The sequence below is a fragment of the Anolis sagrei genome, chromosome 5 (assembly GCF_037176765.1).
Source record: "Anolis sagrei isolate rAnoSag1 chromosome 5, rAnoSag1.mat, whole genome shotgun sequence".
Taxonomy (NCBI): Eukaryota; Metazoa; Chordata; class Lepidosauria; order Squamata; family Dactyloidae; genus Anolis; species Anolis sagrei.
The window spans coordinates 190729507-190741067 of NC_090025.1; positions in this window are offsets into that span (position 1 = coordinate 190729507).

Consider the following 11561-nt stretch of genomic DNA (forward strand, 5'->3'; position numbering starts at 1 on the left):
GGGAGATGTGGACTCTAAGCTGGAATGTGTCCAGAAGAGGGCGACTCAAAGGATCAAGGGCCTGGAGAACAAGCCCCATGAGGAGCGGCTTAAAGAGCTGGGCATGTTTAGCCTGAAGAAGAGAAGGCTGAGAGGAGACATGATAGCCATGTATAATATGTGAGAGAGGAAGTCATAGGGAGGAGGGAGCAAGCTTGTTTTCTGTTGCTCTGGAGACTAGGACACGGAACAATGGCTTCAAACTACAGGAAAAGAGCGTCCACTTGAACATTAGGAAGAACTTCCTAATAATGACAGCTGTTTAGCAGTGGAACTCTCTGCCCTGGAGTGTGGTGGAGGCTCCTTCTTTGGAGACTTTTAAACAGAGGATGGATGGCCATCTGTTGGGGGTGTTTTGAATGTGATTTTCCTGCTTCTTGGCAGAATGGGGTTGGACTGGATGGTCCATGAGGTCTCTTGCAACTCTATGATTTTATAACTAGCCAGTCATTATATTATTATTATTATTATTATTATTATTATTATTATTATTATTACCATGCTTTATCTCTCCCAAAGGAGACTCAGAGTGGCTTAACATAAAAGCATTAGCATAAGTGATGCAATGATTTGAATGGAGGCTTATGTGGAGAAAGGAAATAAAATTGAGACTCCATTAAAAGGTTAGCTCGGGACAGGATGAAATAGCGTTAGGGAATGAATGAAAAAAGAAAGGGTTAGAGCTAGGCCAGCAGAGGAATCAAAGCACCCAACTGTATATGCCAGGATTGCATAAGATGGAGCCATGATAGTTAAAGTGGTGATAATTCTGTAATATGCAATAACCCAGTGTGCATGTATATCAGGCGACTGAGCGTGGTCTACTCCATGATGTTACGTCTGAACAAATGTGAAAATGAAAAAGCCATTTTGACTATTGGTAGCCCCCCAGGACCCCATTCTATGCATCATAGTTTTGTTACCCAGCAATTTATGGTTGAAAACTCTATTCTGCAAATGAATACAGTATTTCCTTAATTTACGAACGAGCAGATATCGGTGGAGCTGCAGCTAGGTTACCTAAGACACCAATGCAAATGTGCATCTATCTCTCTGTGTGTGCATGCATGTACGCACACAGTTAGTCTAATATTGAATCTTAAAATAGCTGCGATTAAAACAGAAGAGAGTGGGAGGCAAGCTGTGATGTCTCTCTGCTGAAGAAAAGGCAGAGGATCTGCCAACGGAGAGGTCTGCGGTTCTTAAAGTCACAACAGTGTGTTGCGGGTACAAGCCAGGGTTTCGTAGTTGTGTTTTGTTCAATTTTAGATGCATCTAGTTGTGTCATTTGAACACTCTGTACCTAAGGGCAAGATAAGTAAAAATGTAGGGAATGGGTTGTTGTAGGTTTTTTCAGGCTATATGGCCATGTTCTAGAGGCATTCTCTCCTGACGTTTCGCCTGCATCTGTGGCAAGCATCCTTTATTGTTTCTTCTCTGTTGTTTTGCTGTCCTGATTTTAGAGGTTTCCTCCTTTCTGTTGAAATTGTCCACATGCTTGTGTATTTCAATGGCTTCTCTGTGTAGTCTGACATGGTGGTTGTGAGAGTGGTCCAGCATTTCTGTGTTCTCAAATAATATGCTGTGTCCACATCGGTTCATCAGGTGCTCTGCTATGGCTGACTTCTCTGGTTGAAGTAGTCTGCGGTGCCTTTCATGTTCCTTGATTCCAAACACCAAACACAGCACCCAAACACAAAAACTCTAAAATTACAACAGCAAAACAACAGAGAAGAAACAATCAAAGACATCCAATCACCTCTCAACAAAAGATTGCCCCAGGCACTGCCAGGCCATCAAATGCTAATCAAGGTGGTCAGTTGAGACAGTCACACCTAGCTCCAGCAGACAAGAGTCCTTTGTCCCACCCTGGTCATTCCACAGATATATAAACCCATTTTCCTAGTTCTAACAGACCTCACTACCTCTGAGGATGTTTGCCATAGATGCAGGTGAAATGTCAGGAGAGAATGCCTCTAGAACATGGCCATATAGCCCGAAAAAACCTACAACAACCCAGTGATTCCGGCCATGAAAGCCTTCGACAATACAATGTCGAAGCAGCTGTAATTCATGTGAGCTGTTCATTTATATCAAAATCCAGCATGGTAGTTTAAGCATTAGACTATGGCCCCTTCTACACTGCCATATAAAATCCATATTATCTGCCTTGAGCTGGATTTATTTATTTATCATATCAAAAGTGTACCAAGGGTACAGTTGTAATGTATTTTAAAAACACACAGTTTAAAAACTTGGCATTATATTAGATGTCCTTTGACCAGTAGCTGGCCACTTGAAGTGCCTCTGGTGTTGTTATAAGAAGGTCCTCCATTGTGCATGTGGCAGGGCTCAGGGTGCATTGTAATAGGTGGTCAGTGGTTTGCTCTTCTCCACACTCGCATGTTGTGGACCCAACTTTGTGGCCCCATTTCTTAAGGTTGGCTCTGCATCTCATGGTGCCAGAGTGCAATCTGTTCAGTGCTTTCCAAGCCACCTAGTCTTCTGTGTGTCCAGGAGGGAGTCTCCATTTGGTATCAGCCATGGGTTGAGGTTTCATGTTTTAGCCTGCCACTTTTGGACTCTCGCTTGCTGAGGTGTTCCTGCAAGTATCTCTGTAGATCTTAGAAAACTATTTCTTGATTTAAGGGTTTGGTGTACTGGCTGATATCCAAACAGAGGATGAGCCAGAGATGTCAATGCCTTAGTCCTTTCATTATTGGCTACTACTTCTCAGCGGATGTCAGGTGGTGCAGTACTGGCTAAACAGTATAATTTCTCCAGTGGAGTAGGGCATAGACATCCTGTGATAATGCAGCATCAGGGGCGGCTCAACCCATTACGTAAAGTAAGCATTTGCAGTATAGTTGATTTTGCCCAGGGGTGTTCTTGAGGCACTCTTGGGGGAAAATAGACCTTGATATATGTGAGTTGTAGTTACTGGGATGTATACTTCACCTACAAGCAAAGAGCATTCTGAACTCCACCAATGATGGAATTGAACCAAATATGGCACACAGAACTCCCACGACAAACAGAAAATATATCTCAGTGATTGCATGGGGGGGGAGGGGGGCACCAAAATGCTGTTTGCTTACCGTTGAAAATTACCTAGGGCCACCTCTGTGCGGCATGTCCCATTAAGAGCCACATCCACTATTTTAGTGTGGTGAGATGTGTTTCATACTGAGCATGCGAACTCAGCAGCAGAGTAACAAAGCTCAAGGGTAGATGTCTGTATCTGGTTGTTATCCCCAGGTTGTGCCAGTCAGCTTTCGTACAATATTATTTCTAGCACCCATTTTTTGCTTAATATCCAAGCATTGGTTTCCATCTGGAAACCAAAGTCCTCACTATGGGAGAACATGTGGATCAAGAATAGGGCTCCACAGTCACCTACGGATCCACTGCCAAGACACTTCACTTCGAGGACCATCATCCTTGAGCTACGAGGGATCGCCAAAATGAAAAGGAGCAACGGGCCACTTGTATTTGAAGGGCACAGTCCCCCACCTTTGATTTATGCCTCCCAAAAAAGTGTTTTCCCATTATCTAATATTGTTGTTGTTCACCTTCTAGTCATTTCTGACTAAGGTAAATTTTTAGGCGAAGCTATCATTGGGTTTTCTTGGCAAGATTTGTTCAGAGGGGTTATCTTCATTTTCCTCTGAGGCTGAGAGAGTGTGACTTACCTAAGGTTACCCTGTAGGTTCCCATGACAGTATGGATTCAAACCCTAGTCTCCCAATGTCTAAGTCCAACACTCAAAAACCAATAAACAACACTGCCTCTCATTCTGAAGTTCATTGGCAGAAATGAGCAACAACAAAACCCAGAGTGGATTCACAGCCCCATTGACCTGGGAGCTGACTGGTTGAGCTGCCTGGAGGTCAACATGAAGCCCCTGTAGCTCATAGAGGCAACTGTGCTATACAATGTCTTTCCCTGTTGTTCTGCGTTCATTCTCCTTTATAAAAAAAATTCCACAAACTCTTCCACCATGTGAGAATGAGGTAATGCTGTGAAATAGCCGATGTTCCAGTAAGTTGCTAAGAATTAACGCCTTGGTAAATCTTCTGCTAAGAGTGACTGGCAGCTATTAGTGATGACAAAGCCGGGCTTTAGAGCACAGAGCGGGAAACTATAGAGTAAATACATCCTAATTCTTGGGGCATTTGAGATGATAAAAGGGCCAAAGAAGACTAGTTGCACCCAAAGAATGTCAGCTAAATTTGAATATCCTCTTGCTTCTCTATAGATGCTAATTTATTGACAAGTGTAAGAAAGAGGAATATAGTATATCCCATCATAGTAGAGAAGACTGTATAAGCCCTCAAGAGCTGAAGGACTAGACATTCTTGGACACAAGTAATCATAGAAACATTGAATCATAGAATCCTAGATTTGGAAGAGACCTCATGGGCCATCTGGTCCAACCCCATTCTGCCAAGAAGCAGGAAAATCACATTCAAAGCACCCCTGACAGATGGCCATCCAGCCTCTGCTTGAAAGTGTGCAAAGAAGGAGCCTCTATACCTCACTCTGGGGCAGAGAGTTCCACTGCTGAACAACCCTTCTCACAGTCAGGAAGTCCTTCCTAATGTTCAGGTGAAATCTCTTTTCCTGTTGTTTGAAGACATTGCTCCAGTACTAGTCTCCGGAGCAGCAGAAAACAAGCCTGCTCCCTCCTCCCTATGACTTCCCCTAATATTCACTGAGATATTCAGTGTACCACTTGATGTCCTGAGATTGCATAAACAACACTAATACATTCCCCATTGTGCAAAAGGCAAAAAAATTCCAAGCACTTCAAAAGATGCAAACTGGTTGTATAATGTCAGTATTCAGGGTGATGCAGTGCAGCAATGACATGATTTTGCACACTGTAAGCATGGATCCCAGTTCTCATTTTGATTCAGGTTTGTCGTTAACAGTTGATATCCATGGCCATCTCTGCTGTCAAAGCTTCAAATCCCTTCTTTTGTCACTGTGTCTGCATTACTGATGCTTTCTGTTCTGTCTGTCTTCTCCCAGTGAGTGATGACAAGAGAAAGAACAGCACTCCGCTTTCCTCTGACTGGGTGCATAGTGATATTGACAAAGAAGAAAGGCAACTACCAAGAACAAGGTGTGTTGTTATTGTCACGCATCCATTTTGATTCATGGCAAACATATCCTAGGGTATTGTCGAAGGCTTTCATGGCCGGAATCCCTGGGTTGTAGTAGGATTTTTGGGGCTATATGGCCATGTTCTAGAGGCATTCTCTCCTGACGTTTCGCCTGCATCTATGGCAAGCATCCTCAGAGGTTGTGAGGTCTATGCTTGCCATAGATGCAGGTGAAACGTCAGGAGAGAATGCCTCTAGAATATGGCCATATAGCCCGAAAAACCTACAACATATCCTAGGGTTTTGCTTGGACAGATTTGTTCCCAAGAGATTTGCCATTGCCTCCATCCAATGCTGAGAGGCTCTCACTTGACTAAAGGTCACATGATGGATTTTTATCATGTGAATTGGATCCCAAGCCTTATGCAGCCCTTTTCCAACATTCAAATCACCACACTATGACAGCTTGAAGAAAAATTCCCAGAAACGCCCAGGCAGTATGACCAGTGGCCATGTTGGCTCTGAGATTCTAGCAACTCCCCAGAAAAGTCACTTTTTTCCATTGGCATTCCACCTTGATATTAACTAAAGCTAGAACCAAAAAACGATTCTCTGGGCTTTTTCTTCTGTAGCTGCTTCTGTTGTTATTTCCAATGAAGTCAACTCTCTCTGTGAACCTTTGAATAAGAGACAACCAATGGTGTATCTACACTTCAGAATTAATACGGATTGACACCATTATTTATTTATTTACAAGCCATCCCCTGCAACACGTTGCTGTGGCTCAGTCTATGTATATGTGTTTCGTGGGTGGAAATTCAACACTGCCTGAGCTCTGCGAGTGCAGTCTTTTTCCGAATGAAGCAGAGAGTGTTTGAGGACCGGGACATCCATAGGGAGACCAAGGTGCTTGTTTATAAAGCTATTGTCCTCCCAACCCTGCTATATGCTTGCGAGACGTGGACAGTCTACAGACGTCACATGCAACTCCTGGAACGATTCCATCAGCGCTGCCCCTAGAAAATCCTGCAAATCTCTTGGAAAGACAAGCAGACAAATGTCAGCGTGCTGGAAGAAGCAAAGACCACCAGCATTGAAGTAGAGCAACTGCTTCAATGGTCCTCCGCCACCAACTCCGCTGGACCAGCCATGTTGTCTGGATGCCTGACCACCGTCTCCCAAAGCAGTTGTTCTACTCCGAACTCAAGAATGGAAAACGGAATGTTGGAGGACAGGAAAAGAGATTGAAAGATGGACTTAAAGCCAACCTTAAAAACTCTGGCATAGACACTGAGAACTGGGAAGCCCTGGCCCTTGAGCGCTCCAGTTGGAGGTCAGCTGTGACTAGCAGTGCTGTGGAGTTTGAAGAGGCATGAATGGAGGGCGAAAGAGAGAAATGTGCCAAGAGGAAGGTGCGTCAAGCCAACCCCGACCGGGACCACCTTCCACCTGGAAACCAATGCCCTCACTGCAGAAGTTGCAGATCAAGAATTGGGCTCCACAGTCACCTACGGACCCACCAACAGAACACCGACCTTGGAGGACCATCATCCTCAGACTATGAGGGATCACCTAAGTAAGTAAGTAAGTAAGTTTTGTGTGTGTATATTTGTGTATATGTGCATAAGTGGTTTTGCGCATGCATTATAATGCATTTTTTGTTTTTTGGCTTTTTAAGTCTCTTTTGCTGCGTTTTTAAGTGTTTTTATGTGTGATGGTCACTCGTTGGCCTGATAGATGTATTGTGTCCAAATCTGGTGTCAATTCGTCCAATGGTTTTTGAGTAATGTTAATCCCACAAACATTGCATACATTTTATTTATATAATTTTAAAAAAACTAAATTTTATATAAATAAAATTTTTATAATAAATAAGAGTAGCCGTCCCCTGCCATGCATTGCTATTGCCCAATCTGTGTGTATGTATTTTGTGTGTGTGTGTGTGGGTATGCGTATATGTGTGTATGTATATTTGTGTATATGTCTATATATATGTGTTTGTGTATATATGTGGTTTTGCACATGCATTGTAATGCATTTTTTGGTTTTTGTTTTGCTTTTTAAGTCTCTTCTGGTGTGTTTTTCAGTGTTTTTATGAGTGATTATCACTCACTGGCCTTATAGGTGTATTGTGTCCAAATTTGGTCTCAATTTGTCCATTTTTATTTATATAGATTTGCCATACTTGTACCTCACCCTTCACTACCCCAACACGGGGACTCAAGGCAGCTTATAGTGGCACGCACATCATGCCTTGAACATCACTTGAACAGCTGTGGGTAATTACTATGGAATCCTTGGAATTGGAGTTTAGTGAGTCCCCAGTTCTTTATGGCAGAGAAGGCTAAATGCCTTGTAAAACTACAACTCCCACAATTCAGTAGCATTAATTCAAACTGCATTAATTCTGAAGTGTAGATGCAACTGAAGAGATTGGCACAGTCCCATCCAGGTCATAGTCCTACTTCTTTTAAGTGACAAAGATGCAAATTTGTGTATGTTTATGCTTAGCTCAAATAGCACAGGAAGACAAGAACCAGAACTCTCCAGCAATGGATTTGGTTTTAGCAAATAGGACAATACAGAAAAATGGAGGAAGTTGTACTAGATGAACCTCCTATTCTGCCTGTTCTAGACATCTCTTTTGTTTGGCTCTACATATAATGCAGTTGGACACACACACACTTTTAATTGTCATGGCTCAATGTTATGGAATCCTGGGAGATGTAGCTTCCCAAGGTTTCCTCACCAAACTGCAAGTCCCAGGATTGGACAGCAGTGGGACGTGGCAGTTCAAAGTGGTGTCAAACTGCATTCATTCTAGAGCAGGCCTGGGGGGCCATCCTGGTGTTTTGGACTTCAATTCTCACTTCAATTCTACAGCTGGTAGGCTGTTAGGAATTGTGGAAGTTGAAGTCCAAAACATCTGGAGAGCCCAAGTTGGCCCAGGCCTGATATAGAATGATGAAATAATTAAGGATCGATGTCTCGTTTGGCCCACATGTAACTCAAAACAAAGCAGTGCTGGAAGGGAAACAGAATAAAACACTCCACTCAAAACGAAGCGGCGGAAAGCACTCCCTGAGAAGTGTCACCCTCCAACAGCTGTTGTGTAGCTGTTGCCCTTGAAGCTGAACACAACAAGCACAGGCCTTGCCAACAACGTCTGGCTAAAGAGGTGCTTTTGTTCTGAGATCTGCTGAATATCGGTCCAGGGAAGAGCTTCAAGGTGAAATGTTGACAGAATGGTTTCATGCATTTCCTGTAGGCATATCGCTTATCTTCTGGAATTGGCTAGTGAACGCTGCCCCATGTTTAGCAGTCCATTTCTTACTTTATCTTCCACCTCTTTTTGCAAATCTGGGGTGCGAGGTGGCTCACTGCCTTGAGATTTTGAAAATAGGTGCAAACAAAACAAGGCACCCAAGTAAATTCTTCTACCACAACAAATTATAAGCCAAATATGTGTACAAATAAACAAATATTTATTGCTGGTATAAAGAGGATGTAGAGGGGACTGAACTCACTGTGGAAAAAACTTACTGTGGAAAGAAGACCCAGTTGCAGCAGTTGCAACAAAGGCTCACCTGTCCTTCCCAAATAAGCCTGTGTGTGTCCAGGGCACCTGAGCAAAAGTCTTCCTGCAAAACTGTAAGGCTCATAGGGTTGATGCAAGCTTTCTAATAGTCTGGAACTAAACCTGTGCTGGCACAGCAGTGCCAGGAGGTTTGAATTTCTTTTTCTTGCACTGCTAGTTTGCATGAGTGCAGTCTTCACCACTGAAACCTGGGCCCCCCGGTTCTGGGTTGACTCTGAGATTATGCAGAAACTGCAAATCTGGGTTTTCAGTGGGAATATAACCCCATCCAGGTTGGATGTCTATTTCCTGATCTGCCATCCAACTGACAAGGAAGATGTCCTGATTAAGATTCAGTTTGTGTGCCTGTTACATGAGGTGCCAGCCCATCAATTTCTGGTTTAGTAATGAAAAAGTTCCCTTGGAGCTAAATGGAGAGGAGAAACCGAGCCGAGTCTCACCACGCACGTACTATTTTTCCATCATCCTTCCTCAAGGCAGGCATATAGAGAGTGGTAAGGGTTATGCATGCTAGCAAAACTTGGATAATTGCCTTTGGAGGACTACAACTCACAATGTCCCCCAGCCAATACGTATTAGGGAAGGCCTGCACAAATTGACCATAAATAAGGGGCCAAAATTAAATAGGATAAGCCTCTTGGAGCTACAGATAGTTTTTTCAGCACCTCACTTTTCAAATAAAGGTATAATTAATTAATTAGGTTTGTTGCTGCTGCTGCTGTTGTGTGCTTTCAAGTTGCTTCTGACTTTGGGCAATCCTAAAGCAATCCTTTCACTGGATTCCAAATCGAGGATCTGGCCTCTCTCTCTCTCTTTTTCTCTCTGTGCTGAAACGCAGGCCCTCCAGCTAGCTTCCCTCCCTTTCCTTCTCTTTCTAGAGCAGGTATGGGCAAACCCAGGCCCAGGGGCCAGATGTGGCCCCTTGGGCTCTTTTCTCAGGCCCTCCTCTCTCACACCATCCTATCCTCCCTCCCTTCTCTCTTTCCTTTCTCCTCCCCTCCCTCCCCGCCTTCCTTACCTCCTTCTTTCCCCCTCCCTTTCTCCCTCCCTTTCATCCTTCCTTTCTTCCTCCCTTTCACTCCTTCTCTCTCTCTCTCTCTCTTCTTTCCTTCCTTCCTTCCTTCCTTCCTTCCCTCCCTCCCTCCCTCCCTCCCTTTTCTCTTTCCTTCTTTCCTTCTCTCTTTCCTCCTTCTCTTGATTCCCTTCCATCCTTCCTTCCATCCTTCCTTCTCTTTTTCCTCCCTCCTTTCCTCCTGGGAGATGTTTAGCTGGGAGAAGAGCTGGTTGAAAAGGAACATGAGAATTATGTTTCAAGATTTCAAAGGGGGAAAGTGACATTCTGCTGCTCTAGAGACCAGGGCTCAAGGGAGCAATGGGTTCAAATGGAAGGGAAAGAGATTCGACTGAAAATATTAGGAAGAACTTCCTGAGAGTAAGAGCTGTTGGAGAGTGGCATAGGATGCCTGGGAGTGTGATGGAGTCTCCTTCTCTGAAGGCTTTTCCGCAGAGGCTGTCTATTGGAAGTGCTTTGATTGTGCTTTCTTGAATGGCAGGGGGTTGGACTGGATGGTCTTTGGGGGTATCTTCCAGCTCTAGGATTCTAGGATTATATATCAGGCATAGGCAATATGGGGTCTAATGAATACACTTTTTCTCTCCTGCTCACCATCTCATCCTGACCAAGGCTAACCCTTTTGGGATCCAAACGTTTCCCACGTTTCCTTCACTTTCTGCCTCCGAAGGAAAAGAGGAATGGGAGGAAAGGGCAGGGAGGGGGCTTGGAGAGAAACGCCTCCCTCCCGGCCCACCTAGTCCACTCCGGCCCACCATGTGGCCCCCAAGTTAGAAAGTCTGCCCAGGCATAGCAACAAGGGGATGGAGAAATGGGAGGAAGAAGCCCTATGTGTCAGGAGCATGGAGCAGATGCTGACGGTGGCACTGTGCTCTTGCTGCTCCGTCCCTCTGTGGACCGCAACAACTCCTTGTGCAGGCCATAAACATGTTGTGAGCCTTGGATTAGAGAATTCTGGTAGTTTTAGTATAAAAATGTAACATTCCCCAACTCTGCTCAGTGGCCAAACTTGATAGAAACCAGCATCAGAGCTAATGGGCAAAGCTCTCAAGCCAAGCAGAAAATATCTTGTCTTTTCTGATTGAGACCCAACTTTTTGGGATTTTGCTCCTTTCACCAGAGGCTGGAAAAGAAGGGCAGAGATTCTGAAATTTTGGCTCAGCAACCACAACAGGACAGGTTGAGGGTCTGAGATTCCCCCTGCTGCCTCTCAGGGACAGAGCTGCCCATGCGAGGGTTGCTCACCGGCATCATCACATGGCATCCGTGAGTCAGCTCCGCTGCTGGTGGAAGCATGAGCCAAGGCGATGAAATCCATTAGAATAATCAGGCCAAGCTCCAAGAGCCAACGCTGCAGGGAGGCCAGGGAGAGGAGGCGGCCCACAGAGCTGCACCATCAACACAAAAATACAGACAAGCAAGACAAGCAGACAGGCAAGCACAAACATTGCAGGGGAAGACTGAAATTCTGAGACTTTGGCTCAGCAGTCCTGCACCTGAGCAGTGTTTCAGGATTTCAGTTCTCTCCAGGCAAGACAAAAAGGCAGGGAAGCATAAATAGTGGATGTCAGGCAAGCACAGCTTTGAAAGTGTCTTTTTACAAACTTAAGGAATACTGCGTGAGAAATAATGTGCTGCAACTTCTGGTTAAGGTGCTTAGAAACGAACCCATCTGCACTTTAGGATTAATCCAGTCATCCTTCCATGTTTGTGATTTTCGCTTTTGCAGATTTGATTATTCATG